At 46.4% G+C, this 17,399-nt stretch overlaps 1 protein-coding gene across 8 annotated transcripts in view; it reads left to right on the forward strand.

Moving 5' to 3' along the window:
* LOC105474924 (protein kinase AMP-activated non-catalytic subunit gamma 2) overlaps positions 1 to 17,399 on the forward strand; it is a 321,097-nt gene that overhangs the window by 244,740 nt on the left and 58,958 nt on the right. Inside the window, exon 1 of one of the 8 annotated variants that reach the window (XM_071094223.1) lies at positions 694 to 709. The exons of the other annotated variants lie outside the window; for them this stretch is intronic. The gene's annotated coding sequence lies outside the window, so the exon portion shown is untranslated. Of the gene's footprint in view, positions 1 to 693; positions 710 to 17,399 lie in introns of those variants that run through there. 8 annotated transcript variants of the gene reach the window in all.

Consider the following 17,399-nt stretch of genomic DNA (forward strand, 5'->3'; position numbering starts at 1 on the left):
GTAATGAATGTAAAGTATTAAACCTAAGCATCTAAGAAAGGAATTTCCCCTCTTCATCCATCTATTTTTATCTGTATTGCTGTCTGTCATTCCTTTGAAGCACACTGAATCCCACGAATAACCCTGTCAAACTTTTCTAGATTCTTAAGGAGGCAGAATGTTAAACAGTGACTTTGAAGCTGAGCTGAGCTGGAAGAAAGAACAGTGTTGGCGTGGTAGTCCAAATGCCGCTTTGTTTCTTTTGAACTTTAAATCGCTTATTCATCCAAAATACAGGAAAATTGAGTATCAAGCAGAATCTCACACTTATTTAGCAGGGACAAAAGTCCCAACAGTAAGATATTACACCTCTAAATATCTTACATAATAGAGAGCCCTTGATGAGATCCTCATTTCATCTTTCAGCATCCGTCATACCCCATTAATGTCTTCATGTATGCATTGATGTCTGGAGGCATTGCTTCAACCAAGATACATTCGCTGTGCGCAGAAACACATGATTATTCATAGTTTCGTTAACAAGATTTTTCTGTTTCCTAATAAGTTATAACTGATATTGTATTTGTTAGAAACATCTTGGAAGCACTGGTGAGGTTAGGAAGAAAGATTGAGTTCCACCCTACCTAGTTGGGTCGTCTTTGGCCTGGGTTATGACGGGAGCTGCCATCCCTTTTCTGCTGTCAACTCTTCTTACCACAAGAGCGACGTTGTAAGTAAGCGTGGGTTTGATGACCTCACTGCTCTATGGGAAAGTCTTGACCAAGTTCCTCTGTCTGTATATCCGTTAAGTGCAGACTTCTCTTACTCCGCAGGCTCAGTGCCCCTCCCTCTCTGTGCATAAGAATAGCCAGAGATCTCTTTAAAAGGCCGATTCCAGTTCTCTAGGTCTGGGGTGGGACATGCCTAACACGGGCTGCTGCTGCTGCGGGTTCACAGACCCCTCTTGGAATAACAGGACATGGGCTGGCCAACTTTTTCTGTAAAGAGCCAGATAGTAAATATTTTAGCCTTTGTGGGTGTTATGGTCTCAGTTTCTGTCGCAACCACTCAATTTACCCTTGTAGTAAGAAAGCAGAAAGCAGCTAACACAATCCAATGGGCAGGGCTGGGCTCCAGTAAAACTTTTTTACCAAAATCCAGATTTGGCCCTCATAGTGTGCCGGCCCCCTGCTCTGTGTTTCCCTCACTGTGTCTGTGCCTTAGGAGGTGGCACGTGATTAGGGCTGCGTGCTTTCCGTGCCACACCGATCTTAGTAAGACTTCAAGGCGCAGCTCAAGTCTTATCTGGTCTCCGAGGCCTTCCCTGAATAACTTCTGTACTTCTCTGGCATTCACCTTTCTCTCCCCTGTGCCTATAGCAAGTTCTCAGCAGTGCTTCAGATATCAATGATTTCATTAAGTGTTTGTAGTTACTTTGTGGGGATATTGGGGGAGGAAATGATTCTGTGTATGAGAAGCCTTGCCCATAGCAATCCCCCCCCCTTTTTTTTTGCTCCCTCCCTCCCTCAGGGTCTCACTCTTACCTGGGGTGAAGTACAGTGATGCGATCTCAGTTCACTGCAGCCTCAACCTCCTGGGTTCAAGTAGTGCTTCCGCCTCCCAAGTAGCTGGGACTTCAGGCTCATGCCACCATGCCTGGCTAATTTTTGTACTTTAGTAGAGATGGAGTTTCACTATGATGGCCAAGCTGGTCTCAAACTCCTGGGCTCAACTGATCTGGCCACTGCAGCCTCCCAAACTACTGGGACCTACAGGCATGAGCCATGGTGCCCAGCCAGCAATCCCTTTCTGTGTTTGCTTTTTACGTTTGTGATTGTTACACCGACCACATCTTCGCTGTGTTTGTGTTTATCTGTATTAACTGCTTTGAACTAACTTACTGACCAGGACCAAGCACAGGGTACTTTGTAAGCACCTAAACACAACTCACAAATGCTTTTTGAAGTAGGTAATTATTCAGCAGTTTTATCCATGATTAATAAACCTGCTCTACTCTGGCACCACTTCACGAAGTCTGCAGCCTCTTTAGAGCTGTCTGCATTCTCTCCCAGCTGCCGTAGGAGTTGGGCTATTTCAAGTTTTTGATAACTTGCTGTGGCAGTTTTACCTGCTTCTTAGCAGAGAGTGTCTTACCAGACTGACTGTGTCTCCTCTTCCTCCTCATTTGCCGCTTATTTCATCCCAGTTCAGCCATTCTGTCTTATTCTTCTTCACTTGCAAAGATTTTCCAAAGTAGAATCCAGGCTGGACGTGGTGGCTTACCATTGTAATCACAGCACTTTGGGAGACAGAGGCAGGAAGATTGCTTAAGGCCGGGGGTTCAAGACCACCTTGGGCAACATGATGAGACCCCGTCTGTATAAAAAATTTTAAAAATTAGCTACGCATGGTGGTGCACACCTGGGGTTCCAGCTACTCAGGAGGCTGAGGTGGGAAGATCACCCGAGCGCTTATGGTTGCACCACTGTACTTCAGCCTGGAGTAATTTTCGTGTCTCAAACAACAACAACAATGAAGTAGAATCCTCTTTCCAGAACTTGCCTCAATCTTGCCTTTTTTTTTTTTTTTTTTTTTTTTGACACAGTCTCGCTGTGTTGCCCAGGCTGGAGTGCAGTGGTACAATCCTGGTTCACTGCAACCTCCACCTCTCAGGCTCAAGTAATTCTCATGCCTCAGCCTCCTGAGTAGCTGGGATTACAAGCATGCGCCACCATGCCTGACTAAGTTTTGTGTTTTTAGTAGAGATGGGGTTTCACCATGGTGCCCAGGCTGGTCTTGAACTCCTGGCCTCAAGTGATCTGCCTGCCTCAGCCTCCCAAAGTGCTGGAATTATAGAGGTGTGCCACTGCACCCAGCCAGTCTTGCTTGTTTCTAGCAAAACTGGTCAACCTCACCTATAGTGATCAAAATAGGTAAAAGTAGGGGCCACGTTTCGTAGGAGGGGAAGAAAGCATTGTTTTTCAGTGAGGCCCAGGATTCAGGCCCAGATCTGTGATGAAGTGCCTGTATTTCCTCAGACAACCCGTGAGGTCTCGGGGCTTTGTTTTGTTGTTGCTGCTGTCATTAAGAGCTTTCTCTGTAAACCCAGGGGGCCGGTACTCGCTGATCTTTTGCTTTTCTCTCTAGCTCCAAAATCAGACCTCAAAGCAACCAATAATCACTCTTTATAAATAAACAAAACAAAAACGTGTGTTCACTCAAAACTCATTCACTCTCAGCTGGAGTGCACAACACCCTGAGTAAGTGGAGATCGGTTCTTGTTGGGAGACAAAAACATTGCAGCTGTTACAGTGGGTTTTGGCCACCCGAAGGGCCACGGTACCTGAATAAATACATTGTATATCTGTGCTATTAAAATGTCGTGGGGCTAGTACAGTTAGGGGGAGAATGTGTAAAAAAGACTCGGGGCGGGGAGCATAGTGAAAACAAGGCTTAGAAGCTGCTGGAACTTGCTTAAGGGAGAATTGCCTGTCTGTGTATTTGTGGTCATCTATTGAATTATTGCCTTGTCTCTTGGCTCTCACAGCCAAGAGTCAGCTTGCAAGTTTCTTGACTCTGCTGCGGGGCACTGACCTCTGCTGGTGGAGATACCAAAGTGGCAGGTGTGTGGGCTCAGCCTGGTACTTGCTGATCATTACTTATGACACGAGAAGGCTCAGGTGATTATCTGCTTTCCAAACTCTACCCTTCCCTGCTGAGTTCACACACTCCTCGTAGATAAGAGACTTATTGTTTCTGGATTATGAGTAGGTACAATTGTATGACATCCCTGTAATTAAAGTTGTTCCTCTGGAGCTGGCCCCGTATGTAACATATTGCCCTATTCCGTAGGGTCTCGGTACACATTTCAGTATCTCTGAAGTCAGGATGTGACTTCACATTTGGTGGTGTCTCCAACTTGGTGAGGTAGGATAGTTGTCTTGGAGTAGATAGAGGTTTTGTTGCCAGAAGATCCCTGACTAGTTTAAGCAGTGGACAGTGCCGGGAGGATTCGGGGGTATCTGTAAGTGGGACTGGTCACCAGGCTTCGCAGGTAACTGGAACCAGCTGGAAAGTCATCAGGGCCCAGGGCATTGAGCACCTCTGGCCATTGCTTTAGGGCCACAAAACCTCCCATCTCAGAACTTTCTCTGCTTCCTGGTGAATGTGTTGAAGAATGGCCTCTTGCCCCTACTGCTGTTCAGCTCGAACCCCACAGCCAGCTGAGCTGAGTCCTTACCCATGCTTCGGACCCCTGTGATATAACTCACAGCCCATGCAATTCCCTTTCCTCCTGCAGCGCAGGGTATGGACCCCTCGCTGCCCTGTCCAAGGCCCGCATCTCATCCTGTGCCCTCACCCTGGAGGTTGTGCTCTCCTTCAGGGCTCGGATTCCCCTGACACTGATCTTTCTGTGCCCATCTCCTTCCCTCCCCTTCCTTCTTCGGTTTGTTTTCTTTCTTTTTAACCAGGCTGATTCCATAAATGCCCGCATCCTCCCAGCTGTTCTAACAGGAAAGCTGTTTGACTCCAGGTCCAAGAGAACAGCTCCTCGCTGCTGCTCCTGGCTTGTTCACCTCTCTCCCTCACTCCCAGCCAGTGTCATCTTCCTATGAACCATTCTAGCAGCCGAGCTCTCCCAGCGCCTGCTCTGCCCCCTCCAATTAATTTGCCATGCTGCTGTTGGAGATATTTCCTTCAAACATATTTCTAATCCCGTCACTTTCATTTCTAAAGCCTCCGGTACTTTTCCTTCGCCTGTAGGAGTCCGCACTTCCCGGCACGCCCTCCTTGCCCCCTCCTCCTCCCTCCCCAGCCTCACCTGGTGCCTCTGTCCTTGCATTTCCCTCCAGCTACTCTGGCCTTTGTCAGCTTCCTCAAACTGCCTTGCTTCTCCAGGCCTGCCGGACTTTACAGACAGCTCCTGCTCTCTGGATCGTTCCTCCCTCTCTTTTGGCCACCTGCTTGTTTTCTCCAAGTCTCAGGTTAGATGCCACTTCCTCAGGGAAGCCTTCCCAGAAGCCCCGATGAGGACTTCCCATGCTGTCTCATGATCCCTCACAATTGATAGGTGCTGTTGGGGGGACGCACTTCTTTGTATTTCCCAGTAGTCCCTCCTATTTCTTTGCCATTACATGGTAAGCTCTGTGACGACGGAGACTGAAAACTTAGTATTTGCCCGGTCTTGAGGCTACCGGGATGAGTGAAACTTGGTTTTCAGTAAACATTTGTCACACAAATGAACGTAGGTATTTCGGAGCTTATGCTTTTACTCTGGCACCTAGGCTTGCCATACTTCAGGTGGTTAATGTTATTTCTTACAAAGACATGAGGCATTTCTATTTGAGGCATTGGAGAAATGAGAGAAAATGCATTTGCTGTGTTGACGGTGCACGAATCAAAGAGCAGTGAGGGCGGAGCAACAGAGGAAGTGAAATGACTGAGTGAACCCCGGAGGTGTGAAAGGCTTCTCCGCCATACGGTGACGTCAGGGCTTGTGACGTTCGCAGTTGAGTAACTCGAAGGCAGTAGCAAGTGGGTAGAGTGGGACGGCTCGCCTGCGGAATCTGGCATCCGAGGAAAGCGCCTTGACACCTTCCTTTCATGGCCGTGATTATACTTGTGCTAAGGTTAGGGGAAACAGTCAGGTTCATCTCTGATATGAAAAGGGAAGAGCGATTTTGGGGAAGGGAACTCGTCTGGGAACCTTCTGGCTAAATTTTAGTCACTTTTTAATCTGTTTTGTATGCTGCCTTGGCTGGGTGCTGTGGCTCACCCTGTAATCCCAGCACTTTGGGAGGCCAAGGTGGATGGATCTTTTGAGTCCAGGAGTTCGAGATTGGCCTCAGCAACATGGTGAAACTCTGTCTCTATAAAAATAAATAAATAATACAAAAAATTAGCCAGGCATGGAAGGTGGGAAGATCACCTGAGTCCAGGAGGTTGAGGCTGCGCTGAACCATAATGACATCACTGCATTCTAGCTGGGGCAACAGAGCGAGACCTTGTCTCAAAAAATACATACACACACACACACACACACACGCGCTGCCTTCTGTCCCACTTGGAGCTGTTTCCCACGTATCTGAATTTATATAACATCAATGAGTATTCTGAATATCATGCTAACTGATTCATTTTATTTTAGGTTGTACTTTGGTCATTTGTAACTAACAGGAAGTTGCTAGCAATAAATTGTTATTTTATGAATCCTTTTCCACATTTTCTTGGAAGTGGAATGTTTCATTGTTCCATCAAGACCTCCTCCCCAGTACACACATGCGCATTCTAACACGCTTCTTTATCCCCTTTCCTTGACTCTCATTCTTCACATTGATTTCTCTAGCTTTGAAGCTTATACATACGATGTACCCCCCCTTTTTCAATGCATGTGTAATTAGAGCCATAGCAATTCAGAGCATGAGTCGGATTCACCTTAGAGTCTCCTTTCTTCTACTTAATGACTGTGAAACCTTTAGTAAGTTACTTAAAGCTTTGGTTTCTTCATGTGTAACTTGGACATAATAGTACCTGGCCAGGAGGATTATATATGGATTAAATAACATGGGCATGACATCCACTAGAGCAGGGGTCCCCAACCCCCTAGCCACAGATCACTACTGTTAGGAACCGGCCCACACAGCAGGTGGGCAGCAGGCGAGGGAGCATCACCTCCTGAGCTTGGCCTCCTGTCAGATCAGCAGCAGCATTAGATTAGGAGCGCGAACCCTATTGGGAACTGCACAAGCAAGGGATCTAGGCTGCACACTTTTTATGAGCTTTTCTTTTCTTTTTCTTTCTTTCTTTTTTCTTTTTTTTTTTGAGGCAGAGTCTTGCTTTGTCGCCCAGGCTGGAGTGCAGTGGCGAAATCTTGGTTCACTGCAACCTCCACCTCCCAGGTTCCAGCAATTCTCCTGCCTCAGCCTCCCAAGTAGCTGGGATTACAGGCACTTGCCACCATGCCCAACTAATTTTTGTATTTTTGTAGAGACGGGGTTTTACCATGTTGGCCAGGCTGGTCTCGAACTCCTGACCTCGTGATCTGCCCACCTCAGCCTCCCAAAGTGCTGGGATTATAGGCGTGAGCCACTGTGCCCGGCCTTCCTTACGAGACTCTCACTCATGCCAAATGATCTGAGGTGGAACAATTTCATCCCGAAACCATCCCCCCCACTCCCCCATCCACGGAAAAATTGACTTCCACGAAACCGGTCCCTGCCAAAAAGATTGGGGACCGCTGCAGTAGAGGGCCTGGGATGTAGTACAGTCTCCATCAGCAGTAACTATGATGATGACTAGGAAGACAAGAAGAAACCGAGCAAAAATTTTAAGCGATTCCAGCGATTCTGTTCCTCTGCACTGTCAGACTTTGCCCCGTGTGAACACAGGTGTGTATGCCACAGACAGTTGGCAGCTTTTGCGATTGGATGTTTGTGCTTATCCCTATTCCTGAGAAATGCCCTCAGGAAAGATGATGTGTCACCATTTTACAAATGAAGAAATTCAGGCTCAAGGGTATTAATTTGCTCAAACTCACAAGAAAGGCTGTAACAGTTCTGATCTAGGGTTGGTCTAGATGCTTCTGTCTGTCTTCTCCATTGCCTCCCATTTGAACTCGGAGTACCTTGGGTAGTCTCCCTTGGTGAACACTGGCTTCCTACCTGACATCTATTGGTGACTTATTGTAATGGCTCTGCCAATGGTTTTTTCATGTTTTGATTTGCAGTAGTAATTCTTGTCAGTGCTGTCACACAGTGTAAAAACAATGGCACGCCATGGTAGAAACCGCCAGAGGACGCACAACAGAAAGATCCGTTATATTGCAGAATCGCAAAGGTGCACACATTTATGGACATATGTGTAATCTCCGCGGAACTCCAGTGTTTCATTACGAGTTAGGATAGCCTTTTGTCAGAGCCTCAAACTTCAGGACTCTTGTGGGGACTTGGATGAATTGCCCACCTTGGATTCCTCAGAATAAATTCACCGAATTGCTCTGCCACTCTTGTGACTCGGTGGTTTGCTAAATACATTTACTTACCTCTTTTCCCTCCTAAAGTCTGCTGAAATGACATAGATCAATGAAATCGATTACAAAGGTAGTCATTCTTAATACAAACAAAAACTTAGGTTTTGGAGAAGTCAATAAAGTGGATAAACCTTTGTCAAGTCTGTTCAGGAAAAAAATGGGTGAAAATGCAAAGCTTTAGAAAGAAGAGAAGCTTCTTAACTATAAATGCAGAGATCTTTAAAAGTAATGTTGATCAAAGCACACTGGCCAGGCATGGTGGTTCACGCTTGTAATCCCAGCACTTTGAGAGGCCGAAGTGAGAGGATCCCTTGAGCCCAGCAGTTCAAGACCAGCCTGGGCACCATGGGAAAACCCCACCTCGACCAAAAAAAAAAATATGAAAACTATCCGGGTGTCCTGATGCACGCCTGTGGTCCCAGCTACTTGGGACGCTGAGGTGGGAGGATAGCTTGAGCCCAGGAGGTAGAGGTGGCAGTGAGCCAAGACCACACCACTGCACTCCAGCCTGGGCAACAGAGATGGTACATTTTAAATTGGTGAACTCTATGAATGTGAATTATATGTCAAACTATTTTTGTAGGTTTTGTGTATGTGTGTGTGTGTGTATGTGTCTGTCTGTCACCCAGGCTGTCTCCAACTCCTGAGCTCAAGCCATCCTTCCACATCAGCCTCCCAAAGTGCTAGGATTACAGGCATGAGCTATTGCACCCAGCCCCAATAAAGCTGTTTTTTAAATAAGGTAATTGAAAGGTCTTATTCTTCTTCTGCTACAGAAAAGCATGCTATTCTATTCAGCCTGTTTATGGATGAATTCTGTAAATCTTTTCAGGAACAGTTAATGCTTTATTTAAATTATTTTAGAACAGGGAAATATGGAAAGCTTCCCAGCTCCTTCTGTAAGGCTAGCTTGATCCTGAAATCAAAGCCAGAAGAAGATAGCACACGAAGAAGAAAACAGGTGATCAGTCTTAGATTTAAAATGTGGACAAAGCTCCTAAACAAACACTAGCTATGCAGTATTAAAAGTCTAATATATTGTGGTCAAGTAAGGCTTACCTTAGAAATACAAGTATTCTTCTGTAGATTAAGAAACCTAGGCTGGGCGAGGTTGCTCATGCCGGTAATCCCAGGCCTTTGGGAGGCCAAGGTGGGCAGCTCAGGTAATCCCAGCCCTTTGGGAGGTCAAGATGGGCGGCGGATCAGGTAATCCCAGGCTTTGGGAGGCCAAGGTGGGTGAATCACTTAAGCCCAGGAGTTTGAGACCAACCTGGGCAACATGGCAAAACCCTGTCTTTAATTTTTTTAATTAAAAAATAATTTTTAAAAAATCTATTAAGGAGCTGGATGTGGTGGCTAACACCTGTAATCCTAGCACTTTGGGAGGCCAAGGTGAAAGGATTGCTTGAAGCCAGGAGTTCAAGACCAGCCTGAACAACATAGTAAGACTCCCATCTCTACAAACAATAAAAAAAAATTCGCCAGGTATGGTAGCAGATGCCTGCAGTCCCAGCCACTCAGGAGTCTGAGGCAGGAGGATTGTTTGAGCCCGGCAGTTTGAGATGGCAGTGAGCAATGATCATGCCACTGCACTCTAGCCTGGGCGACAGAGTGAGACCTTGTCTCAAAAAAAAAAAAAAAAAAAAAAAAAAAAAAAAAAAAAAAAACCAAAGACATCTATTAAGAAATCTAGTCCCAGCTTCTTGGGAGGCCGTGGTAGGAGGATCTCTTGAGTTTGAGGCCAGCCTGGGCATTATAATGTGACCCTATCTCTAAAGAAAGAATGAGAGAGAGAAAGAAAAAGAATAAATTGCTTAAGGAATTAATGTCGTTGATAAAGGAGAGAAACTGGTAGTAATCTCAGTAGATACTGAAGTAGCAATTAATAAAATTCAACATATGTTCCTTTTTAAAAATCCTTAATAAACCAGGGATATGAGGAAACTTCTTTAAGTTGCTAAAGGTATACCTGCTGACAGCCAGCAGGGGCAGCAGCTGTCTAATTCCTGGTGCAGGTGGAGTCTCCCAGATTCAGGGAACCGGAAATGTTTAGGTTTTCTAATTTTTTTTTTTTTTTTTTTTGAGACAGAGTCTCGCTCTGTCACCCAGGCTAGCGTACAGTGGCGCAATCTCGGCTCACTGCAACCTCTGCCTCCTCCTGGGTTCAAGTGATTCTCCTGTCTCAGCCTCCCGAATAGCTGGGATTACAGGGATGTGCCACCACACCCAGCTAATTTTTGTATTTTTAGTAGAGATGGGGTTTTGCCATGTTGGCCAGGTTGGTCTTGAACTCCTGACCTCAGCTGATCTGCCCACCGTGGTCCCCCAAAGTGCTAGGATTACAGGCGTAAGCCACAGCGTCTAGCATGTTTTCTGATTTTTTTCAGATTTTGGAATATTTGCTTACACGTAATGAGATACCTTGGGGATGAGGACTCAATTTTACACACGAAATTCATGTTTCATATATACCTTATATACATAGTCTGAAGGTTATTTTATACAATTCTTTAATAACTTTGTGCATGAAACAAAGTTTGTATAGATTGAACCATCAGAAAGCAAAGGTGCCACTGTCTCAGCCACCCCTGTGGACAGTCTGGCATCACCATGGTTCCTGACTCTGAATTTATATGCTACTGATAAATACAGCGAATAACCGACATGTTGAGGGTAACTTATGGCATCATGTTGGTGCTCGGAACGTTTTGCGTTTTGGAACATTTGGGATTTTACGTTTTTGGATTATGGATGCTCCACTGTACCTGCCAAGGTGATTCTCACTCTCCTGGCCTGGCTGGTGCTTGCTGCTTCATCCCTGTGAGCTCTCCTTGGCCATCACCATTGCTCCAGCTTCATCACTGGGTTCTCTTCCCTGAGAAAGGAATCATTGGCTGTAGTAGGTGCTTTAATTATGTATTAGTAGTTCCTAGAATTCTATGCAAAGCCGTTTTAAAACTCTGACGAGAGCCACATACAATTTCAAGGTCATTGCCTTGTCCTTGACTTTCCTTTGGCATTGATTGCAACTCACTTTGAACTAATTGGGCAAACTCTGCCTTGATCCTGCCTATGCTTTTTCTTCTTTCCTAATAACTCTTCTACTGCCCCCTTATTTAGAAGAGTGTGTGCATTTTCTTGCCCATGTACACATTTGCCCACACACACAAAACCAAATGCAAAAAGCATGGAAAGGGGAAAAATACTAACAGACTTCATTTACTCTGCTACCTTATAATTGTAAATCCTGTAAAATTATGTTTAAGATTTGCCTTTGTTTCTGTTCATGTTTCTAGGCACTTTAGAAAAACTTTTGGACTTTTACTTTATTTTTTGAGATGGAGTCTCGCTCTGTTGCCCAGGCTGGAGTGCAATGGTGCGATCTCAGCTCACTGCAACCTCTACCTCCTGGGTTCAAGCAATTCTTCTGCCTCAGCCTCCCAAGTAGCTGGAATTACAGGTGCCCACCACCATGCCTGGCTAATTTTTGTATTTTTAGTAGAGACGGGGTTTCACCATGTTGACCAGGCTGGTTTCAAACTCCCGACCTCAAATGACCCACCTGTTTCGGCCTCCCAAAGTGCTGGGATTACAAGCATGAGCCACCATACTTCGCCTATTTTACTTTTATTTTATTTTATTTTTATTTATTTTGAGACAGAGTCTTGCTCTTATCACCCAGGCTAGAGTGCAGTGGCATGGTCTCGGCTCACTACAACCTCCACCTCCTGGGTTCAAGCAATTCTCCTGCTTCAGGCTCCTGAGTAGCTGGGATTACAGGCATCTACCACTATGCCCGGCTAATTTTTGTACTTTTAGTAGAGATGGGGTTTCGCCATGTTGGCCAGGCTGGTCTCGAACTCCTGACCTCAAGTGATCTGCCTACCTCAGCCTCCCAAAGTGCTAGAATTACAGGTGTGAGCCACCGTGCCCGGCCTTATTTTTTTTTTTTTAATAGAGATGAGGTTTAACTGTGTTGCCTAGGCTGGTCTTGAACTCCTGAGCTCAAGTGATCCTCCCACCTTGGCCTCCCAAAGTGCTAAGATTACAGCCATGAGCCAACACACCCAGCCAACTTATAAGTTTAATTTTTTCTTTTCCATATACTTCTGACTTTCATATTCCTCCTCTTTGCTTATTTCTTACTCAGATATTTTTAAGTTTTCTAAAAAGAGAAAATACTATATGAATATAGTAAACTTGTATTTCTAAATGCAGAATAAAGTACAAAGATACATTTTAACATTGATAATTTTTTTGGAATTACAGTGAAATTCAGCATATTAAAATTGTGAATAAGGAATTGGATTTTTTTTTGGTTTGGGGAGTTTTTAAGTGAAGTTTGGGACAGTGTATAAATTTTGTTTTAAAATGCATTTTATTCTTATACACTTAGTCTTTAAGACAAATTTTGAATCTTTTACTATGACCTGTGATTAATGAATATGTGGGGTTTTTTTCTGTTAACATGATTCTTTTTAAAAAACTCAACGCTATTAACAATAACAACAAAAATATCCTAATATTACATAACATCAAAGAATGTCCTTGCATAAGATGATATTTTTTGTTTCAAAATTGTATTATGAAAATTTCTAAACTTATGAAGTGGTAGAGAGAATGGTTCAATGCATTCCAAATAGCCACCGTCCACCTTCAACACATCAATTCTTGGGACAGCCTTGTTTCATCAACACCCTCACCCACATCCCCACACTCGAATTATTTGCAGGTGAATCCCAGGTCCAGTGATGCCTTGGTGCTTCACGAAGCAGTGTGCCTGCCTGCCCGCCCTCCCTCGCTCTTGTTGCCAGGCTGGAATGCAATGGCGTGATCTTGGCTCACTGCACCCTCCGCCTCCGGGTTCAAGCGATTCTCCTACTTCAGCCTCCCCGAGTAGCTGGAATTACAGGCACCCACCACCACGCCCAGCTAATTTTGTATTTGTTTAGTAGAGACGTGGTTTCTCCACATTGGTCAGGCTGGTCTTGTACTCCTGACCTCAGGTGATCTGCCTGCCTCGGCCTCCCAAAGTGCTGGGATTAGAGGCGTGAACCACCACGCCCAGCCTAGTAGTGTGCATTTCTAAAGGCCCTTGGTGGTCTGGTCCTGAGTAACATTCCTGTCGCATCTCCAGCCACATCCCATGAGTGCTAGACTGCAGCTGTTTCAGACTAAGATACAGCTACATCATTCTTCAAACATGCCATGCTCTTTGGGACCTCTGTCTTTGTATATGCTATTGCATCTTCCTAGAATGTTTCTTCTTCTCTTCTCTCGCAAGCACTTCCTTTCAGGATCCAGCTCACATCCCCTTGGCCGTGAAGGCTTCTCTGGCTCCTCCTGTGTGTGTTCCTGTAGCACTTTGCAGTACTTCACCCGCAGTGCTTATCACACTGCACAGTCCAAACACTCCTGCAGGGCGGGGACCAGCCTGCCACGGGGCAGTATTTGGGGTGTCTCCTGGGTCCTGCAGAAGCAACCTGCCTTCTTCAAGGGTCTGTGGATTCTCTCAGCTTTCCTGGTCTATTCCTGTGGTAGTTCTGGACCAAAAGTTCACAGGGCAAGTTTCCACACGCTGCTCTGTCCATCCGAGTGGGAGCTGCAATCCAGTCCTGCTTCCTATCCACTATTTTCCCTTGAATATGTGTATTAAAATACAATAGTGGTCGTGATAAAAGAGGTGGGGGTTTAACTTGTCGGTGTATGAGTGTGTGTGCATGTGTGTATGTGTGTCTGTGTTCATGTGTGTGTGTGTGTGTGCTCCTGTCTGCATGTGTGTGTGCCTGTCTGTGTGTGTGTGCATGTGTGTTTGTGCCTGTCTGTGTGCGTGTGTGTGTACATGTGCGCATGCATGTGCACCTGCTTCCTCCCGACCTCGTTGCCTGCGCTGGCCAAGTGAGCTTCTCTCTTATGGTAGCGGGACTGCAGCTCCAAAAGCCCACCCTGAGGAGAAGCCACTGAGCCCTGCAAGGCACACATATATTCCGCCTGGTCTTCACACCCCGACCACCCACAGCACTGTTAAAGTGAACCCTCTGACCAGTGGCAAAATCTGCTTGCCAAGGAGGACGTCAGTAATTGACTGAGTCAGGGCCCCACAACTACAGGAGCTGGTGTGAGTGAGCAGTTACTCTCCTGTGTACACAGAGGCTCTGATCGTGCTCTGTGTTTATCCTGCTGGTGTGCGAGTGGTAGACGGGGGCATTTGGCTTGCAACAGGCAGAGTTCCCAGTGGTGTTGAAGGTACAGCAACATCATTAGAGAATCAAGGGTTTTGATTTGCATTTCTCTAATGAGCAGTAGTGTTGAGGTTTTTTTCATATTCTTGTTAGCCATGTGTATGTCCTCTTTTGAAAAATGTCCATTCATGTCCTTTGCCCACTTTTTAATTGGGTGGTTTGATTTTTTTCTTGTCAATTTATTTAAGTTCCTTATTGATCCTGGATATTGGACCTTTGCTGGATGCATCCTTTGTAAATATTTTCTCCCATTCTGTAGGTTGCCTCTTCACTCTGTTGATAGTTTATTTGCCATGCAGAAGCTCCATGCAGAAGCTCTTAAGTTTACTTAGATCCCACTTGTCAACTTTTGCTTTTGTTGCAATTGTTTTTGGCATCTTCGTCATGAAATCTGTGCCCATTTGTATGTCCAGAATGGTATTTCCTAGGTCGTCTTCCAGGTTATCATAATTTTCAGTTTTACATTTAAGTCTTTAATCCTACCATTTGACCTAGCAATCCCATTACTGGGCAGATGCCCAAAGGAATACAAATTGTTCTACCATAAAGGCACATGCATGTGTATGTTCACTGTAGCACTATTCACAATAGTAAAGACATGGAATCAAACTAAATGCCCATCAGTGGTGGATTGGATAAAGAAAATGTGGTAAATATGCACCATGGAATACTATATAGGCATAAAAAAAAGAATGAGATCATGCCCTTTCCAGGAACATGGGTGGAGCTGGAAGCCATTGTCTTTAGCAAACTAATACAGGAAAAAAAAAACAGCTCCTTTCTCAGGGTCCTCTCTGGATCCACACAGCTCCTCTCTGGGGGTTCCCTCTGGATCCACATGACCCCTTTGAGGCATCTTTTGTTCCAATGTAAAGGTGAGGAGACTGGGGCTGAGAGCCCAGTGCCAAGCAATCGGTGGTCGGCAAGGAGATTGTGGAAAAGCCATTGTGATTAGTGCCAAGCGGTTGCTGGTGATGGGGGATCAGAGGGCCCAGGTGGAGTTCCATGCCACAGCGCTGAACTGGATCGGTCCTGGCAAAGTGGGCTCAGGGCCGCAGATCATCACTGCAAGCTGTTTGCTCTGAAAGAAAGACAGTGGAGTGAAGTGAACTGCCACAAGGTCAAGTGGAGATGGGGAGAGAGAGCAGGAAGCAAGCTGGTGAGGGGCAGAGGTGAAAGAGAGCACGCAGGGATGGGACGGAGAGTCACGATGGAGGGAGCAGGGTCTCAGAGTCGTCCACTGACTGCTCTGCCTCTTTTCTCCTCTAACCCAGTGTCCACGCGGCCCTAATTTTTTCAGCCTCCTGTGTGAGCCCCTGCGTGGCTCCTGGTCACCTCCAGGATAAAGTACAGAGCACATGCCAAGCGCCCACATAACTGACCCCACGGCCTCCCTGCCGCCCTGCTGCTGCAACCCTATCGCCGTGGCATGCCAGCCCCTGCCCCCGTGTCCCCTGCCAGCTCCTAAGGACACCCTCAGATCTGAGGGGCTCAGGCCTCTGCCTGGAATCCCTTTTCCTGCCTTCAAGATGCAGCTAGAGACAGTGTCACCTCCCCTGAGAGGCCGTGTTGGGGTGCTGGCCAGAGCGCTCAGCAGAGCTGTGGGAACAGGGCGCCTCCTGGTCGGCTCCAGTGAGACCAGAGAGTTGGTCACTGGAGTGGGGGTGTCTGAGTTGGAGGTAAGGTGGATCACCTGAGGTCAGGAGTTCAAGACCAGCCTGACCAACATGGCAAAACCCCGTCTCTACCAAAAATACGAGACTTAGCCAGGAATGGTGGTGTGCGCCTGTAATCCCAGCTACTCAGGAGGCTGAGGCAGGAGAATCGCTTGAACCTGGGAGATAGAGGTTGCAGTGAGCCGAGATCATGCCACTGCACTCCAGCCTGGGCAACAGAGCGAGACTCCATCTCAAAAAACAAACAAACAAGCAAAAAATGCTTGGGGCTGCTGCCGGGCATGGTGGTTCACGCCTGTAAGCACTTTGGGGGGCCAAGCTGGGCAGATCACCTGAGGTCAGAAGTTCAAGACCAGCCTAGCCAACATGGTGAAACCCCATCGCTACTAAAAATACAAAAATTAGCCGGGCGTGGTGGCAGGTGCCTGTAATCCCAGCTGCTTGGGAGGCTGAGTCAGGAGAATCGCTTGATCCCGGAAGCCAGAGGTTGCAATGAGCTGAGATCCCGCTACTGTACTCTAGCCTGGGTGGCAGACCAAGACTCCATCTCAAAAAAATAAAAGATAAAATAAAAACCAAAATATTTGGGACCGGGAATGTTTCAGATTTCGGTTTTTTTCAGATTTTTAAGTATTTGCATCACACATACCAGTCGAGCATTCCTAATCCAAAAATCCAAAATCTGAAATGCTCTGATGAGCTTTTCCCATGAGTGTTGTATTGATGCTCAAAACATTGCGGATTTTGGAGCATTTCAGATTTCAGGCTTTCAGATTTGGGATGCTCAACCTGTATATATCACTGTTGTTATTTTTAGAAAACGTGTTCATGCCTCTTATTGCTATTTCAAATAATAATTTCTGAAGACAAAGTTTAAATTATTTCAGGCGTTATTGTAGAAGATACCGCATCAACCCCAACTGTCTTTCTTCCATCTGCCGAGTCTTAGAGCGCCCCAGGTCGCTCCTGTTTGCCCCCAGGTCCCATTTTCACCCTACCTCACCCGTCTTTCTCACCAGGGAGGCTGAGCATAGGACACATCGACTGGGCCTCCGTCCTCTGGGGTCCTGCTGAGCTTAGCCAGTGGGGAGCCCCCAGAGGGGGCAGGCGGTTACTCCTGCGGCTCCCTCATCCTGGGAGGCTGCCTCTACCTGGCTGGACTCCTCGAACGACGGTCGCTGCCCCACCCAAGGGGACTGACTCTACCTGATTCTCTCCTTCTGGGTTTTGTAACTGTTCCTCACTCCAGGTCTAGGGCTGGTAACAGCTTCAGGCTACTGCACTATTTCTTGGGGTTCCCTGTGCACCTCTGCCTTTGGGAATGGTCCCATAGACAGTCACTTGCTGAGCATCATCTTAGAAATGGGGCTGCACACCATGAAGTTGAGCAGGCAGAGGTGGGTATGCTGGTCAGACCCCTGGACTGGTGACAACTGCCGGGCAGTGCACAGAGCTGGAGTGATGGGGGTCAGA

The sequence above is a fragment of the Macaca nemestrina genome, chromosome 4, assembly GCF_043159975.1.
Source record: "Macaca nemestrina isolate mMacNem1 chromosome 4, mMacNem.hap1, whole genome shotgun sequence".
Classification (NCBI taxonomy): domain Eukaryota; kingdom Metazoa; phylum Chordata; class Mammalia; order Primates; family Cercopithecidae; genus Macaca; species Macaca nemestrina.